The 16906-nt window shown below is 41.7% G+C and overlaps 1 pseudogene; it reads right to left on the bottom strand.

Moving 5' to 3' along the window:
* Positions 1 to 13859: 13859 nt before the first annotated feature.
* On the bottom strand, positions 13860 to 14885 carry LOC100942828 (annotated as a pseudogene).
* Between the last annotated feature and the right edge of the window lie 2021 nt (positions 14886 to 16906).

Genomic DNA, 16906 nt, shown 5'->3' with positions numbered 1-16906 from the left:
GCACCCTCACTCCTGAGCTGGGAGCATGGGAGCTGTTAGCACCCTCACTCCTGAGCTGGGACCCTCACTGAGGGAACAAGGGAAGGGACATGTTACTAAATCCTAACAGGAAAATGTCCAAGAAGAAAGGCCCTTGAGAGAGGCAGCTTTGGTGGTGAGACACAGCCACCCAAGGCAACCTCTTAGGGAAGGAGTTAGGGAAAGAAATGTTCTTGACAGGAAAATACGTGGTTTATGTCTCATCATGACAAAAATCAAGAAGAGTGATCAAAGTCTCCTGGTAACATTGGGTTCAGTCATAGGACACATTGCTTAGAAAATGCTTCTCTTCATCCATTCAGATGCCTTTATTAGAATGGAAATGTGTTGGAGCTAATAATTATGAGGGCACTTGGAAGGATAATTATACTGACCAAAAAGCACAATAGACGTCATTGCAGAATTTATCCTTGTTGCTCTCTTTCTCTTTGTCACTTCATGTGCATTAGTCAAGGTTCTTCAGAGACAACTAAGAGGATAGATAAATGTGGAAGCTGGAGACCCGGGATGAAGAAGGTGTGGCTCGGCCTGTGTCCTGAGGCCTAGGCACCCAGGGGCCTCAATGCCTGGGAACACTGACATAGTCCTACAGCCCTAAAGCCAGTGAGCCTGGAGTTTTGATGTCCAAGGACAGAAGAATGGGGCCCAGCTCAGGAGATGGTGACGGCCCCTGCCCCTTCCCTCTGTGTGTGCTCTGTCCAGGCCCCAGCGGACTGGACGGTACTGCCCACGTAGAAGGTGGAGCTTCACTTCTTAGCCCACTCAGAATCACCCACCAATAGCCTCTGGAAACACCCTCACAAGCATATCCCAGGAAGTGCTTTCTCTAGGTATTCCTTAACCCAGTCAACACCTAAAATTAACCACCATACCATGGTTAAAGCAGATATCCACGCCTTATACACAACAAGGCTCTGACTCAGAAAAACTCCCAGTTTTTCTTGCTACCCCAACAGCCAATCTTATGATCAATGGTGAAATAGCTGAGGTCTGAGTTCTGTGACCTTTGGTTTCCCTCTCAGCACCTTTAACATGATGTCTTGAGATACCACCCTGTGTCCCCTGGACATCCTCCCCTCCACCCTTCCCAGCCCTGCAACTAAGAAACTTATTAATCTGATGTACACAGGATAGCTTATCTTCTCCCACACCCTGCCACAGAGGTTCTACATTTTAAAGTAAAGAAGATATATATATATATATATGGTTGTTGTTGTTTGTTTTTTTGTTTTTTGCAGTTTTGGCCAGGGCTGGGTTTGAACCGGCCACCTCCAGCATATGTGGCCAGTGCCCTACTCCTTTGAGCCACAGGTGCTGCCCAGTAAAGAATATTTTTAAAGATGACTTCACTCCACCTGCCTATGTATTAATAATTCATGTTGATTTCAGAATAAGAAAAACTTATAAAATGACATATAAAGAATAAAACAAATCACACTCAAAACTTCATTGCTCAGAGATAACCATGACTGATATATTGGTTAGTTTCCTTTAAATTTATTTGTATAAATATACATATTATATATATATGGACGGAGGGAGAGGTAAGTGTGTGGTGGATGCAGCTATATAAGAGAGCAATAGATGATAGATGTAGATATAATCGAGGGTGGCCTTTGCTTTTCTAAGATTTTAAGCATCATAGATGCTTAAAGAAAGATGAAGTTTTTCTGGCAGTGTGGAGGACATGGAGATCGTCCTTTGGCCACCTGTAATGATGAGCACAGTTGATGTGTATGGACTTGTGGATAGTTCTCCAAGAATTAGGAGGGCCTCATTGGAGGAATTTTACCTCCTCTTCCCTCAGATGCCAGCCTATCTAAGAAACACCATATGGCTCTCCACTGCTGCATTCCTTTCCTGTCTGTCCCTCCCTCTCATCCCTGCCTCCATCTCTTGCCGGGAGACCCGCTAGGCACACCAGAGAGCACAGGGGCCCATTGAAGATTATAAATCCAGGCCAGTCCCTGTGGCAGGTGCATAAGGTAAAATGGACCTAGGAGAACAAACAGAGTATGTCCCCCACATGGGGAAACATCCAGATTAGGAGCTTACGATCTTAGTGAGACAAAGAACGCATGCACCCCTTACATGGCATTCGATTCAATGCACAGCCAGACTTCAGGCTCCACACTCATCAGATCCATTTTCAGTTCCCAAGTTTGTCTGTTCCTTCCTCACTCAAGACACGTAGTGTTTCTACTGAGACTATCCTACCCCAACCTGTCCTCCAGAGACCAGCTTGATGCCATACTTGTCCTCAAGGATATCTTCCCTGTCCATCCCCTGCCCCTGGTTTGATAAAATCTCATGGCACAGATTTTTGCAGTACTCAGCACTTTTTCTTAGAGACAATGAGGGTTTCTCACTATAAAGATGTGTGATTATGACTCAAGCCCAGCACCAGTGCTCATCAAAACCCCTGGAGCACCTAGCATATTGATCCGACCTGAGTAGATGCCCAACAAGGATGCCACCAGTGAACTCATGAGTCTGGGGGAAAGCTTGGGAATGGGCATTCCAGCTGGAGAGCACCATACAGAAAGGCCAGGAGACTGGAGAGGGAGGGGTACACTGCCAAGGACTTGTGTTTCAGTGGGAATGAAGCCTATAGTTGGTGTGGGAAAAATACTGGAGGGAGCCAGAAGTAACACAAAAATAAGAATAAAAAAAAATCAGGAGTCAGTTCTAAGGACCTTGTAGGATTTTCTTGAGACTTAGAACTTCTGTGGAACATCTGTGGAGACTGAGAAAGCCACATTGCATTTTTAGGGAGCTTTCTCCTACACAGTATCAGGACAGGAGAGTGGGACTCCCCCTAGAGACCAATTCCTCCTAGAAAAGCAAAGGCCATCATCGATTATAAGCTAGAAATTAGGAAGGAGATTTGATGGAGGTGGTAGATCTCAACGGGTCTTGAGAAATTGAGGTGGGGGGCATGACAGTAAACCCCAGTGTCGTAATCCCTTACAGGCATTCAGTAAATATTTGTTGAGTGATAACCAACTTTGCATTTATAGTTACTTTGATGTTAAGAAAGTGTTTCCATTATTAATTAGCTTTAAAAGGGTTCCTAGAAGCAGATTTTTTGTATAGCCTCCAGGTTTGCCTCAGGCTTCTGCACCTCCTGGTGGCCTCTGTTTCCTGATCTGCACGTTCTTTGTATCTTCTGTGGTTTACTCTCATGCCTGAGAGTGAAGTTACCAGGTGAGAAGTCATGGTCCTTTGTTTTGCCACATTTGCACCTAACATTTCTGCTTTCATCTGTTCTTTCTCTTAAGATTTATATCAGGGGCCAGACATGGAGGCTCACACCTGTATTCCTAGCATTCTGGGAGGCTGAGGCAGATGGATTTCCTGAGCTTTGGAGTTCAAGACCAGCTTGAGCAAGAGTGAGACCCTGGTTCTACTAAAAATAGAAAAACTAGCTGGGCGCTGTGATGAGTGCTGATAGTCCCATCTACTCAGGAGGCTGAGAAAAAGAGGATTGCTTGAGTCCAAGAGACCAAGGTTGCTGTGAACTATGATGCCACTGCACCCAAGGCAACAGTGTGATACTTTGTATCAAAGAAAAAAAAAAGACTTGTATCAGGATTTTGCTGTTATAAGCTGTATTTGAAGACATCCCATCCTACCCCTAGCCAAAAAAAGGAAGACTGTGGTCTAAAAATAACTGGAAGCCTGGAAAACTTGCTCCTGAAAGGGATGCCAGGCTCAGCACCGTAGTTAGAGTGCCCATATTGCTCCCACCTTCATTCATGCCAGGGAAGCCCTTCAGGTGGTGGCGATGGCCATGTGTAATTTATGATGATGGTGTTCTGTCAGATGGCAGTAAACTGGAAGAAGCAGCACCTTGATCTAATTCGCCCAGTGGAATCAAGGGGATTCACACAGGCTCTAACACTCTCCTGATGAAGTCCGCCCTGACATGTGTGATGTGGAGGGCTTCCCGTTACCCACGATGAGAAGTGGGCTAGAAGTAGGCAGCTGGGACACTGGCCATCTCTAATTTTTGTCTGCCATTCTTCTAATAATAGTGAACCTATTTTCCTCTCTTGTCAGACACTCCTTCCTAGGCTCACGCCACAAAATCCCAGTGAACCCAGCCTTACCCCTCTCAGATTTACATGTCCACATAGCTCACCTTCCTCTCCAGAGGGTTCAGTTTAGAAGATGCAAGTAAATCTAGGCAGGCCCAAAGGTTCAATTCCAGGACTTTGGGGACACTGCAAATGATGTGTCCTTTTCCTCTACTTTCCAGGCTGGCAGGTAGCTGTGCCTTTCACCTGTGATAGAATCAACATCAGGGTGCACAGGCGAGCAAGGGCACAGCGAGATCTAGGAGAGTGGGTCTGAGATTCTGGCTTCATCCTGCCCTGGAGCTGATGTTCACATGCACTGTTCAATTCTGTTATTATTCTCAACATTCTTTGGGCTATCTAGTGTCATGCTCTCTCTCTGGCTCATGAGATTTTGTTCTCTGTTCTACCCTGCAAGCTTACTTGACTGCCTGTCCAGACGTTCCCATTGGCGATCGTATTAATGACCCCAGCCTGTGCTGCTTTCTGCTCACCAGCTGACACCTTCCATGAACCACCTGCTCTCACCTCTCTGGCTGCACCTGTTCTCCTGCCTGCAGCACATCAGCCAGACCTGAACTGGTTCCCCCTCGCCTGGCTCCGGAAAGCCTCACTCACACAGAGCTAGCTAATTCTGACACCTGAAACTGTCTTATTTACCTTAGAAGAAGTTTGACACATGACCACAGTATTGACTATAAAACAAAAGTGTTTGCTTTTGGCATCTGATTGATTATTCATATATAAAGTATACCTCTCACTGTGGGTTACATATGCACATCATTCCAACATGTGGAGTTTATAGAAAGTTTTATTATCTGTGAACGGAAGCTGTTTGCTTCTCCAAACTTATTTCAATCACAACAATATTAGGAAAACATCAGACTGGATTAATTGCTGCTTGGGACAGATAAGTCTCAAAACTCTGAATTTATTTGTGATCAAAAGAAACAAAAATAAAGAGACCAAACATAGAGGTTAGGGCCCAGGACCTTCAGACCTCAAATTCAAGTGCCTGATTTATTACTCTCAGTCTCAAGAATAATGAAGATAACATTTTAGAAAATTATGTTAAGGACCAGGCACAGTGGTTCACACCTGTAATCCTAGCACTCTGGGAGGCTGAGGCAGTAGGATCTCTTAAGCTCAGGAGTTTAAGACCAGCCTGACAAGAGTGAGACCTCATCTTTACTGAAAATAGAAAAATTAGGTGGGCATGGTTGTGGGCAAGTATAGTCCCAGCTACTCCAGAGACTGAGGCAGGCGTATTGCTTAGCCCAGGGGCTAGAGGTTACTATGAGCTGTGATGACACCACTGCACTCTAAGCTGGATGGTAGAGTAAGACCCTGTTCAAAAGCAAAACAAAGCAAAGCAAAAATAAATAAAAACCTGGAAAAAAATCCAAATTAAAAAAAAAACATTTTGAAATAAAATTAAGCTTTCCATAAAATTAAGTGAGAAAAAGGAGAAAAAGAAAAAAAAAAAACAGATGCAATTATTCCATCCCAGAAGCCCTACTACAGTTTAAAAGAACCAGTAGACAAGAAAAGAGAGGAGAAAGAAAGGAGATGGGCATTAGCTTATTGGGGTTGAAACCGCGTGTTTCAGCTAGGAGGACGTGGCAAAAGAAGGAGTGCTGCCGATGCGCACCACGCCCACATCTGACCCGGAATAGAAACCCCAACGGGGAGAAAGCGCAACTCCTCCCGGTTCCTCATCTGCTTCCTTTTCACTTGCCTTTGTGTGTGATTTCAAAGGAAATGCAACATTTTCTAACATTCAAAAAATTATATTTATTTTCGAACGTGTGCTTTATGAACTTATTTGCTCAAGGTGAAATTTACTTAAATGGAATACTGAATAACCTGAAGAGCACCCGCCATGATTATTCTAATTCCAGTTAATAGTCATGCTTAGCTGCATTTGTCATTTTTTTTTTCCTACTTCAAAAAAATCAGTTACCAGCCGGGCAAGTGAGATGGTCCTAAGAGGACAGTCAATTCAAATCTCTTCCAGTAAATATGAAACTATTTTTGCTAACCTGTGTCAGTGTGCTCTGTGTGATGTGTTTTTATGCCTTCACTAGATATTATAGAGAACAAGGAAAGGGAGATTAATTTTGGCATAGAAGAGATCTCTCATCTCGCAAGTATCTCAGTTCTTAAAAGCCTTGTGAATCTTTAATAAATTGATTACATGAAAGCTATTTAGACAGTAAGAGATCAAACCATCCAAACTTCAAGGCCATATTTAATTTTGCCCCAGTTAATATGCATTATAAAACTAGCAGTAAACTTTGACTGAAAATTTGATATTGTTATGTAGGAAATAACAATTAGAACTAAAAAGAAAAATAAAAATTACTTGTTCAAAGAAGTGGCAGTGAAGGGTGTTTTAAAGCATGCCTTGGACATTCTTATCAGTAAACTCATGTAGGAAATTACTTCAGTGAGTGTTGCAGACACAAGATCTCAGGCTGACAATCAGGTGTGCAAAAACCTTGTGTTTTTTGAAAACTGAACTGAATTTCTCTTTGGTGTGCCTTTGGGGGGGTCCATTTTGGGTAATTTCAGAGTCTCTGCCTTCTACCTCTCTTCCACCATGCCTTTTATCATCTCTTCTATTCCTGCCCCCAAAAGAATACCAAGACATCATAGAGAATCTGGAATTTGGCCCCTGTTATCCATCCATGGGCATCTGGTCCTTGGTTACCAGTCCATATTGGTCACAGCTGTGCTGGCTGCAGACCCCTGGCTTCTCCAGACCAGGCTACTTCTCAGTCACCTTCCATGAGTCTCTGGAAAGTTGATGCAGCTACTTTGTGCTGAAGACCACCATAGTTGTGAGAGTATAAATGTTTAGGCTACATTATTTTTGGTTCTAAGGTAAAGTTCAAGATGTATTTGGGTTCTTCATCCAAGGGGCATGCTGAACACCCTTACCTTGTGCACATTAGGTGAGATCCTTCCAGTTGTCCTCTCTCCTCTCGCCAATTGCCCTCCCTCTGCCACCTCCCCCTCCCTCCTCTCCTTGCCCCCTCTCTCGATTATATTTGTGTTTTATCTTTTGTGTGAGCATGTAATTATTTATATATTGGTTTAGTATTAGCATTGAATACATTGGATACTTTATTAATCCATTCCTGAGATACTTTACTCAGAAGAATGTGTTTCAACTTGCTCCAGGTATACACAAAAGATGTAAAGTCTCTGCCTTTTCTTATGGCTGAATCATACTCCACGGTATACACATGCCACAGTTTGTTAATCTGTTCATGGGTTGATGGGCATTTGGGTTGCTTCTATGACTTGGCAATAGTGAATTGAGTGGCAACAGATGTCATGTGCAAATGTCCTTGTGGTAAAATGATTTTTGTTCTTCTGGGTAGACACCTAGTAATGGGGTTCAGCAATCAATTGGAAGGTCGACCTTCAGTTTTCTACTTGTTCTTTTTATGCTCTCATGCCACTGGGATGGCAGATTACTTTGAGGCTTGCAGCTTCCTAGGTGCTCCCTGGGAGCCAATGCACAGGGCGCTTTTGCTCTCAGACTCCCTGAAGCTGTCTAGGGATCCAGGTCCTTCCCCCAGCACCTGGTTTGGGAGCTAGTCCTGCTCAGAAATCAGCTGCATGTCACTCTCTTACTTTCTCCTAAGTTACTTACCTCTCCTACAACACAGCAATTTTCTTTGTTCCATTGTTTCTTAAGGGGTCTGCTTTCCCAAGAGATAGTGTTTTAACTAATGTCCTGAGCAATAATAATTTTCATGATTTTTTTTTTTTTTCAGTTTTTGGCCAGGGCTAGGTTTGAACCTGCCACCTCCAGCATATGGAGCCAGCACCCTACTCCTTTGAGCCACAGGCGCCACCCATTTTCATGAATTATTGATTTGGTCAAAAATAAGTCTCCTGTAAATATGGGGAACCAAGGAAACTGAGACTCCTCATACTTCCAGGTCTAGTTTAAATGCCCCAATATTCTTCTAAAGTTCACCTAAATATTTTACTTAATTTTTTTAATTTTATATGAAAAGCATACGATAACTCTTATATAAAAGAAAGAACCAATGTTATAATAAATAAAATTATGGATTCAAAATCCTTTAGTTTCAGAAATAAGCTTATAAGAGAACAAAATAACCACTTCACTTTCATTGAATCAAATTTTAGCAGTATGCTACATTACTTACAAATGGCAGGTTTTCCAAGTAAGAATTCTTCCAATTTTGAGAACCTGGGTGGTCTACTTAAAAATGTCTCTTGAGCCTTGTGCATGCTAATTCATTTCTGAAGAAGGTAAATTTTAAAAGCTACCCCGATACCTTTCACACATCACAGGATATGAAAGAATTCACTCAGGGTAAGAAGCAAGAAGCATAAGGAGATTTCTATGTCATTATCAACTTTATCAAATAATTTTGGCCAAATCAATGTATTCATAAAAATTACCATTTGTCAAGATCATAGTTAAGACCCTATTTGTTGAGAAGAGTGAGCCCCTTGAGAAATAAGAGAATAAAGATGATCACAGATACTTGGGGAAATATCTCCCCAGTCTCATCTCAGAGCAAACTAGGCCCTCACTGTAGACAGCTGAGGTGCCAAGAAGTTCAGAGAAAATTCATGCTCTGAGGTTCCTGACCACAAGCCCTGTACATCTTGGGACTATGTTTCTTGATATGTGTTCCCCAGGACCTGGACAAAGGGAGTCCATGAGCCAGAAATCTTGGAAAACATCAGATAAAGCAAAATTTAACGAATGTCTTCTTTGCAATGACCATAATATACTAATGTTGATCAGTAGTGTTCAAGAGGGAATAAGGTTTCCCAAATTTACTTCATTATAGATACTTTTTTATGGAACGTTTCTCAGGAGAAGGGTCATACCTAGGGACACTCTGGCCTCTTCCATTATTGGAAATGTCAAGAAAAATCTGGCCATCCACTTGGAGAAAGGCATGTTAGGAAAATTCTTGATGCTCAGTGCCAGGCCCAGCCTTTAGCAAATATTCCTCCTACCTTCCTCGTCAGCCTTACTGGTCCAAACTACAAAGAATTTTGCTCACTGATACTGATAACAACACTTGTTACAATTGTCCTGTAACAGACTTTTTGTTTGTTAATTTTGTCAGTCTTGAGCAACCAACCGCACTGCACTTACCCATCTGCAAAAAGGAAGGCCCTTCTCAAATTACCCTTACTTTGGGAATTATTGGTGATCTCTCTATATATTAGTTGAACTCATGTTTAGCGTTCTAAATAATCATCTCCCCTGAGATTGAGAAAACAATTTTGCTCACGACGTGACATTAGTAAGAATTGTAGGTGATTTAGGTAACAATCAAAATAGTCACCATGACTTCAGTTAAGACCTGCATTGTCCTTTAGAGGGAGGTGATTTGTGACAAAAGTGGTAGCTTCAATTCTGACGCAGCTTCTGTCCCTCCCTGGCCTCTTTTCTGCTGCCCACTCAAGTCCAGCTCTCCTGGAACATCCCCCAAGTGGATTTCAAGCAGGGCACCAGTACACCTGACTATAGACAGACAACAAAGCCACCAGGCAAAGAAACACAAGGCCCAGTACAAAGACCAATCCATCGGCAATACTTGGAATGGCTCTCCTTTTTTGCTTTTGCTTCACCTGCTTTATCTCATCACAAATTTTGTGTCTCTTTCTTGGTAAGATATTTTAGGTTTTCTCTTTGCATTTGTACCCTCCACCAACATCATAGTTTGATCTGATGTGATTTCACGGCTGGCACCTAACTACAGTTTCTCCACTGGGCTGTCAGTTCAAGGCTTTCTTACCTGTCCAGCATACACTTCTAAACATAATTTTTCTTTTCTTTACTTTCTTTTTCTTTCCTCTTTTCTTTTCTTTCTTTCATTTCTTTTTATTTTTATTTATTTATTTATTTATTTATTTATTTTGGTGATACAGAGGCTCACTCTGTTGCCCCAAGCTAGAGGGCTCTTGTCTTGGCTTTGCTCACAGTAGCCTCAAACTACAGGCACCCACCACAATGCCCACCTATTTCTTTATATTTTTGGTAGAGACAGGGTTTCCTTCTTTTGGTCAAACTCCTCACCTCAAACAATTCTCCTGCCTCAGCATCCCAGAGTACTAGGATAACAGGGGTGAGCCACTGTACCTAGCCCCACTTTCAGCCTTTATTCTTTTTATTTTCTATTTTAAAATTTGAGGGGAGTACAAACGTTTTAGGTTACATGGATTGCTTTTGCAATGTTTGATTCTTGGCTGTAAATGTGCCCATCCCCGAGTAGTGTTCACTGTCCTTGCCCTTCCTGCCCTGTCCCTCCCTGATTTCCACTGAGATTTGCTTCCCTCTGTACCCACATGCTGTAGTACTACAGTAAGGTGACTGCAGATGCACATTTTAGTTATAAGTATTATTTGCTCTCCAGTAATGTGGTGTTTTCAGGCATACTACTAAGCAACTAAAGGTGTCTGGTTTGGTACTGCATTTCTTTCCTAGGGCTGCCATAACAAATTACCACAAACCAGGTGGCTGAAAACAACAGAAATTTATTTTCACGTAGTTGTGGAGGCTAAAATTTCAAAATCAAGGTGTTGACAGGGCCTTGCTCCACCTAGAGGCTCTCGGGAAGGCTTCCTGGCTTCTGGTGGCTGCTGGCATCCCATGATGTTCTTTGGCTCACAGATGCTTCCGTCCAGTGTCTGCACATGATTATCCTCCCTCTGCGGCCGTCTGTGTCTTCTCACATGGTACCAGGGATTGCACTGAGGGCCCATCCTAATCCAGTACAACCTCATTCTAAGTTAAATTTTAATTTGCAAAGACTCCATTTCCAAATAGGTCTCATTCACAGGGACTGAGGGTTAGGACTTGAACACATCTTTTAGGAGGACACAATTCAACCTACCACTTATACATATCAATGCAATTTGCTTAATAATACTGGATAATACTTTTGAGGTCTTATTATGTGCTAAGTTCTTTGAAACTATTATCTTACTCAGTTCTCACACGGACCCCTGAGAGTGGTTGTATTACTTCCATTTGATAGATGAGAAAATCAGGCTCTAAAGCAGGCGTCCTCAAACTATGGCCCGGGGGCCACATGCAGCCCACTGAGGACATTTATCTGGCCTGCAGGGTGTTTTTGCCACCGCTGCCTGTCCTACTTAGCAGCCAACTCGTCCTGGGGCCCACAGTCTGGCCCTCCAACGGTCTGGGGGACAGTGAACTGGCCCCCTGTTTAAAAAGTTTGAGGACCCCGGCTCTAAAGAGATGAGTAAACACAAAGCGGTTGCACAGCCAGTAAGTAGTGTGACCAGGCACTTGGGAATCTCTGACTCCAAAGCCAGTGATCTCAACCAGCAGGCTGGGCGTCTCCCTCATGGAACAACTCCTTCTTCAAAGAGACTCTTCCTTCATCTCAGACTTCAGAAAACACACTTTCCCAAGTCATTCTGGGGTTCCGTGCTCTATCTTCTTCACACTTGTGGGACTAACAGAAACATCCTCAGATTGTAAAACTCCCCCAAAGCTTTCTTCTCTTGAAGCTTCTGCTCATTCTATTAATAATTTTTGACACTTCCTTGGAAAGACCTGTGGTTGATTTTGTTGCAAACTTGACATCCTCTCTTAATTCTTAGAGAGGTTGATTTTGCCAGTGTTACTACACTGAAGGTATCTTTTCTTTCCAATACAAAAGGAGCATTTTATCCTTTTATCCACTTGATTGCTTCTTCTCATTAGTGTCCTGCCCTTTAACTGTTGGGATAGTATCAGCAGGGGCTGCAAAGACAATGCTTAACTTTACTAATTAACCCCTAAAGCCCACATTCACTTCTAAGCTTGCTGTAGCTTGACCTCTGACACAGGCCTCACTCTTGTAAAGAACTTAGAATAACTCAAACCTTAGCCTGCATAAGAATGTGACTTTTTAAGACCCATTTACACAGGAAAAAATGCTTTTGACATGGCTATGTTGTGACTTAAAAAATAGTTCCTACTTTGCTTGTATGTGATTAGATCTTCTTGTTCATAGACAGGGAAATTTAAACTAATGTAAAAATTCAGGGAGAGTGTTTGAAGAGAGTTACTTTTTTTTTTTTTTTTTTAACCTTATCATTTTCTCCTTTGTTGTAGGGTGAAAATCTAAATTTTGTCCTTCAAATAATGACATAATTTTCCTAAGATGTATTCTTTCTTTGCTAACTTCAAATGGCATGTTTATCTTATGTTTAATTTGATACATGCCTGAATCTGTCCTGAGACATTTACGTGACATTAATCTGTCACTTTCATCAGAACCACATATTATTATCCTGGTTTTGAACACTATCACTTTATGACTTCATACCCCAAACCACTTGCTGTGGACTGAGAGTGTCCCCACAAAACGCATATGTTGAAGCTCTAATCCCCAATGTGCTGATATTTGGGGAGGGCTCCTAAGGAGGTCATGAGGGTAAAGCCCTCACAAATGGGGTTAGTGCCTTTCTCAGAAGAGAGATGTGAGAGAGAGGATCTCGGTCTCCACAGATGTGAGGATAGAGCAAGAAGGTGGTCATCCATAAACAAGAAAGAGAGCCCTCACTGAACTCCAACCATGCGGGCCCTCTGATTTCAGAAATAAATGTTTCTTATTTAAGTGCAAGTTACAATACCATCATTTCAAAATGTCTTCATTATTTTTACATATTCATTTTCTCAGGTATTTTAAGCTTATTAGATCAATCATCCCCAAAATATGCTCTTAACACTTTTATTGAATTTTCACTATACTTATAGATTGTTTGGGTGGGGAGGGCTCCTGTATTTAAAATATAATATAAGGTACTACAGTGTAATATAATCCTTTCCAAGAAGATGGTGTGCTATGTTATCCTCATTCAATTATACTTTCTTTCATCACACAGAAAAAACTTGCTTCATAAAATCCTTGAATCATTTGCTATAGTTATTCTGAAAATAATTTAAATATGTGATTTCATGGTGAACAAATCCTTTCCCCATGACTTTTTTTCACATAACATACTCAATAACTTCCCTCTCTACCAGGCACTTCTATTAGTTTTTATGTTTTTTACTAGATACTCATCTAATCCATAGATGATGAAAATTTTAAATCTTCTTCCAAAAAGTCTAACTCATTCATTTTTCTTGCCACGTTGCCTTGGTTGGAACCATGAGAAGAATACAAAATCAGTAAAATAGCAAATGTCTTTCTGCTACTAATGGGGATGCTTCTATAGTTGGAAATTGAAGTATGACATTTATTCTTTTTCCACTGAGGATTCTTCATTTCATTAAGGAATTGGCTAGCTTTATTTTTAATGCTAAAAATATATGTTTATTACAAATACTTGCTGGATTTTGTTTAATGCCCTTTATACTTGCTTTTTTGTTTTCTGTGATCTAATAACATTTTGTTATATCAATTTATTTTAATATTGATATATACTCAGTGTTCACCCACTTGGTATTGGGCACTATTACTATTTCATTTTGCTATTATTTGTGTTTTATTAAGGTTTATTTGGGCTACATGCATCTATAGTCATTCAAAAGACCAGGCCTTTTTTTTTTTTTTTTGGCTGAATTCAGGGAACTTTATTGATGGTACATGACAAGGTGGGGCTCCCTAGACCCCTCCTGTTCTTTAGGGGTCTGGTGTGGAAACTATGTCTAGGGGAGATTCTCAGTGAGGTGGGGGACTGAGTAGGCACAGGTACCCCAGCAGCTAAGGGCCTTTCTCTTCCTCTCATGCTCTAGCTGTGGCTGGTGGTCTGGGGGTTCTTAGTCTTTGGAGGCCATGTGGGCCATAAGACCCACCACCCTGTTGCTATAGCCAAATTCATTATCATACCAGGCAATGAGTTTGACAAAGTGGTAATTGAGGGCAATACCAGTCCCAACATCAAAGGTGGAAAAATGTGTGTCACTGTTGAAGTCAGAGGAGATGACCTGGTGCTCAGTGTAACCCAGGATGCCCTTGAGGGGGCCCTCTGATGCCTGCTTCACCACCTTCTTGATATTACTGTGTTTGACAGCCTTCTCCAGATCGCAGATGAGATCTATGACCAACATGTTGGCAGTAGGGACACAGAAGGCCATGGCAGTGAGCTTTCCATTCAGATCAGGGATGACCTTGCCCACAGCCTTGGCTGCACCAGTTGAGGCAGGGATGATGTTCTAGAGAGCCCCGTGACCATCACACCACAACTTCCCAGAGGTGCCATCCCCAGGTCTTCTGGGTGGCAGTGATGGGCTGTATTGGGTCATGAGTCCCTCCACAATACCGAAGTTGTCATGGATGACCTTAGCCAAGGGGGCTAAGCAGTTGGTGGTGCAGGAGGCATTGCTGAAAATGCTGAGGCTGTTTCGTACTTCTCATGGTTCACACCCATCACAAACATGGGGGCATCTGCAGAAGGGGCAGAGATGATGACCCTTCTGGCACCCCCTGTAGGTGAGCACCAACCTTCTCCATGGTGGTGAAGATGACGCCAGTGGACTCCACAACATACTCAGTGCCTGCCTCACCCCATTTGATTTTGGTGGGATCTCACTTCTGGAAGATGGTTATGGGATTTCCATTGATGACAAGCTTCCTGTTCTCAGCCTTGACTGTGCTGTGGAATTTGCCATGGGTGGAATTACACTGGAACATGTAGACCATGTAGTTGAGGTCAATGGAGGGGTCATTGATGGCAACAATATCCACTTTGCCAGAGTTAAAAGCAGCCCTGGTGACCAGTTACCCAATAGGACCAAAGCCGTTTATTTCAACCTTCACTTTCACTATGGTACCTCCGGGATGTGGCTGGCGCTGCACTAGAAGAAGCAGCTGTCTGACGAATGGGAGGACCAGGGAGCCAAGACCAGGCTTTTTATTTGTATTCAATTTTTGTCAAGTATATTATAATGATTAAGCCAGATTTCTAAAACGACATAAAAACTTTCTAGGATTTTTTCTGTTTATCTTATTGCTGTTAATTTTTTTTTCCTGTTTTCCATAGAGGAACATAAATCACTTCACAATTAAATATTTCTTGAGAGCAATATAAAAAGTATCCATAAAGTAATTAAGGTCTGAAGTCTTAATGAGGAAGGGTACTCACTGGTAGTTAAAATATTTTTCATGGTTGTCTATGAGATATGACAAATAAGTTTAAGGACTCATCTTAGAAGAAGTGCTACATACCTCATTGCTGAATATCCTATGGTCACCTTTGAAGTGCTCCCCTTGGGAAGCCATGGACTGATGTCAGCACCTAGTCCAGCCTTCAAAGCAATTTTGGAACTCTTTTTCTGGAATGACCATAGAAGCTTTGTTGTATTATTTTTGATGTCTTGAATGTCATCAAAATTACTTCCTTTTAATATTTTCTTTATCTTGGGTAAAGAAAAAAAGTCATTGGGGGCCAGATTAGGAAAGTAGGGCAGAGATTCAGTTTGTTTACTGGATAAAAACTCCCTCATAGACAGTGCCTTGGATGCTGGTGCATGGCTGCAATGCAAGAGCCAAGATTTGTTGGTCAAGATTTTCCGTTGATATGTTCCTGTTTCTCTACTGATGTTTATTTGGTCTTCTATGCTTCTCAAAGTAAACTACTGATTTCAACAAATAATTTGATTAATTTTTAGAATGTTTTCACCAGGTCTTCTGGTTAATGGCCACCCTGACGGCTCTTCATCAGTGACACTTTCTCTCTCCTCAGAAAAAATCTTAATCCTTTTGTACACTCCCACTTTTCTTCATGGCATTATCCCCATAAACTTAGACTTCATGTCCCTGATTTCACTTCCCCTCTTGCTGAATTTAACGAGAAATTTAATGTTTGTTTGCTGCTCTCAGTCAAGTTCCAACATTCTCTCAAAGGCACACATAAACACACGACAACAATAATGAACACCACTCCGCAAAACACCACCATACACTGACACAAACATAGCTATGACACTGATGCACCAAGGTTATGAAACCTTATCAAGCTGTTTGTACAGTGCTGTCAATGTAAGCACATGGTGGCAGGTTCATAAACTTATTTGTCAGATCTTATATTCATATTTTCTACCATTTCTTGAATCAGTAATTGTTTCTTAATAATTGTTCACAAGAAGTTACAACAAAATGGTAAACTGAACATACTCATTCACTCAAAGTGAGTCTATTATTGGAGGGGAAGAATCACCAGTGGACTGGAAATGTTGCATAATTTATAAAAGCAAGATGAAAGAATAGATTGGGTATAAGGACCGAACTTCTGCCTAAATAACATAGCAGAAAATCATTGCAGAGATGAGAGTGGACCCATATGTTTCTTTTTTTTTTTTTTTTTTTTTAGGTTTTGGTCGGGGCTGGGTTTGATCCCACAACCTCCAGCATATGGGGCCGGTGCCTTACTCCTTTGAGCCACAGGCACTGCCCGACCCATATGTTTCTAATACCATATTTAACAGATATGCTCAAAAAGTGTAGGGGTCATGGATCAGTTTGATGAAATGAGAAAAGGGGAATAATGCTCTACCCCTTCCCAGCCCTTCTCACCTTCACAGCTTGCTTGTCTGTGGTTGAAGGAGGACACGCCCTCCAACCTTCTGTCACAATGACTGAATTACATAGAAAAGTAGGGATCCACAATGACTGGATTACATAGAAAAATAAGGATTTTTATAAGATTTATCTAACATTAGCCCATTTTGTGGGCTAATGAAATAGTCACACATCAGTAGATATTTGGTTACCTAATTTGAACTACCAAAAAATGTCGATGTGATGTGATTGGATTAA

This window comes from Otolemur garnettii, unplaced genomic scaffold (assembly GCF_000181295.1).
Source record: "Otolemur garnettii isolate 467f Iridium unplaced genomic scaffold, OtoGar3 scaffold00046, whole genome shotgun sequence".
Taxonomy (NCBI): Eukaryota; Metazoa; Chordata; class Mammalia; order Primates; family Galagidae; genus Otolemur; species Otolemur garnettii.
Note: the sequence above shows the minus strand (reverse complement) of the source record. Positions and strands in the feature narration are given on the sequence as shown.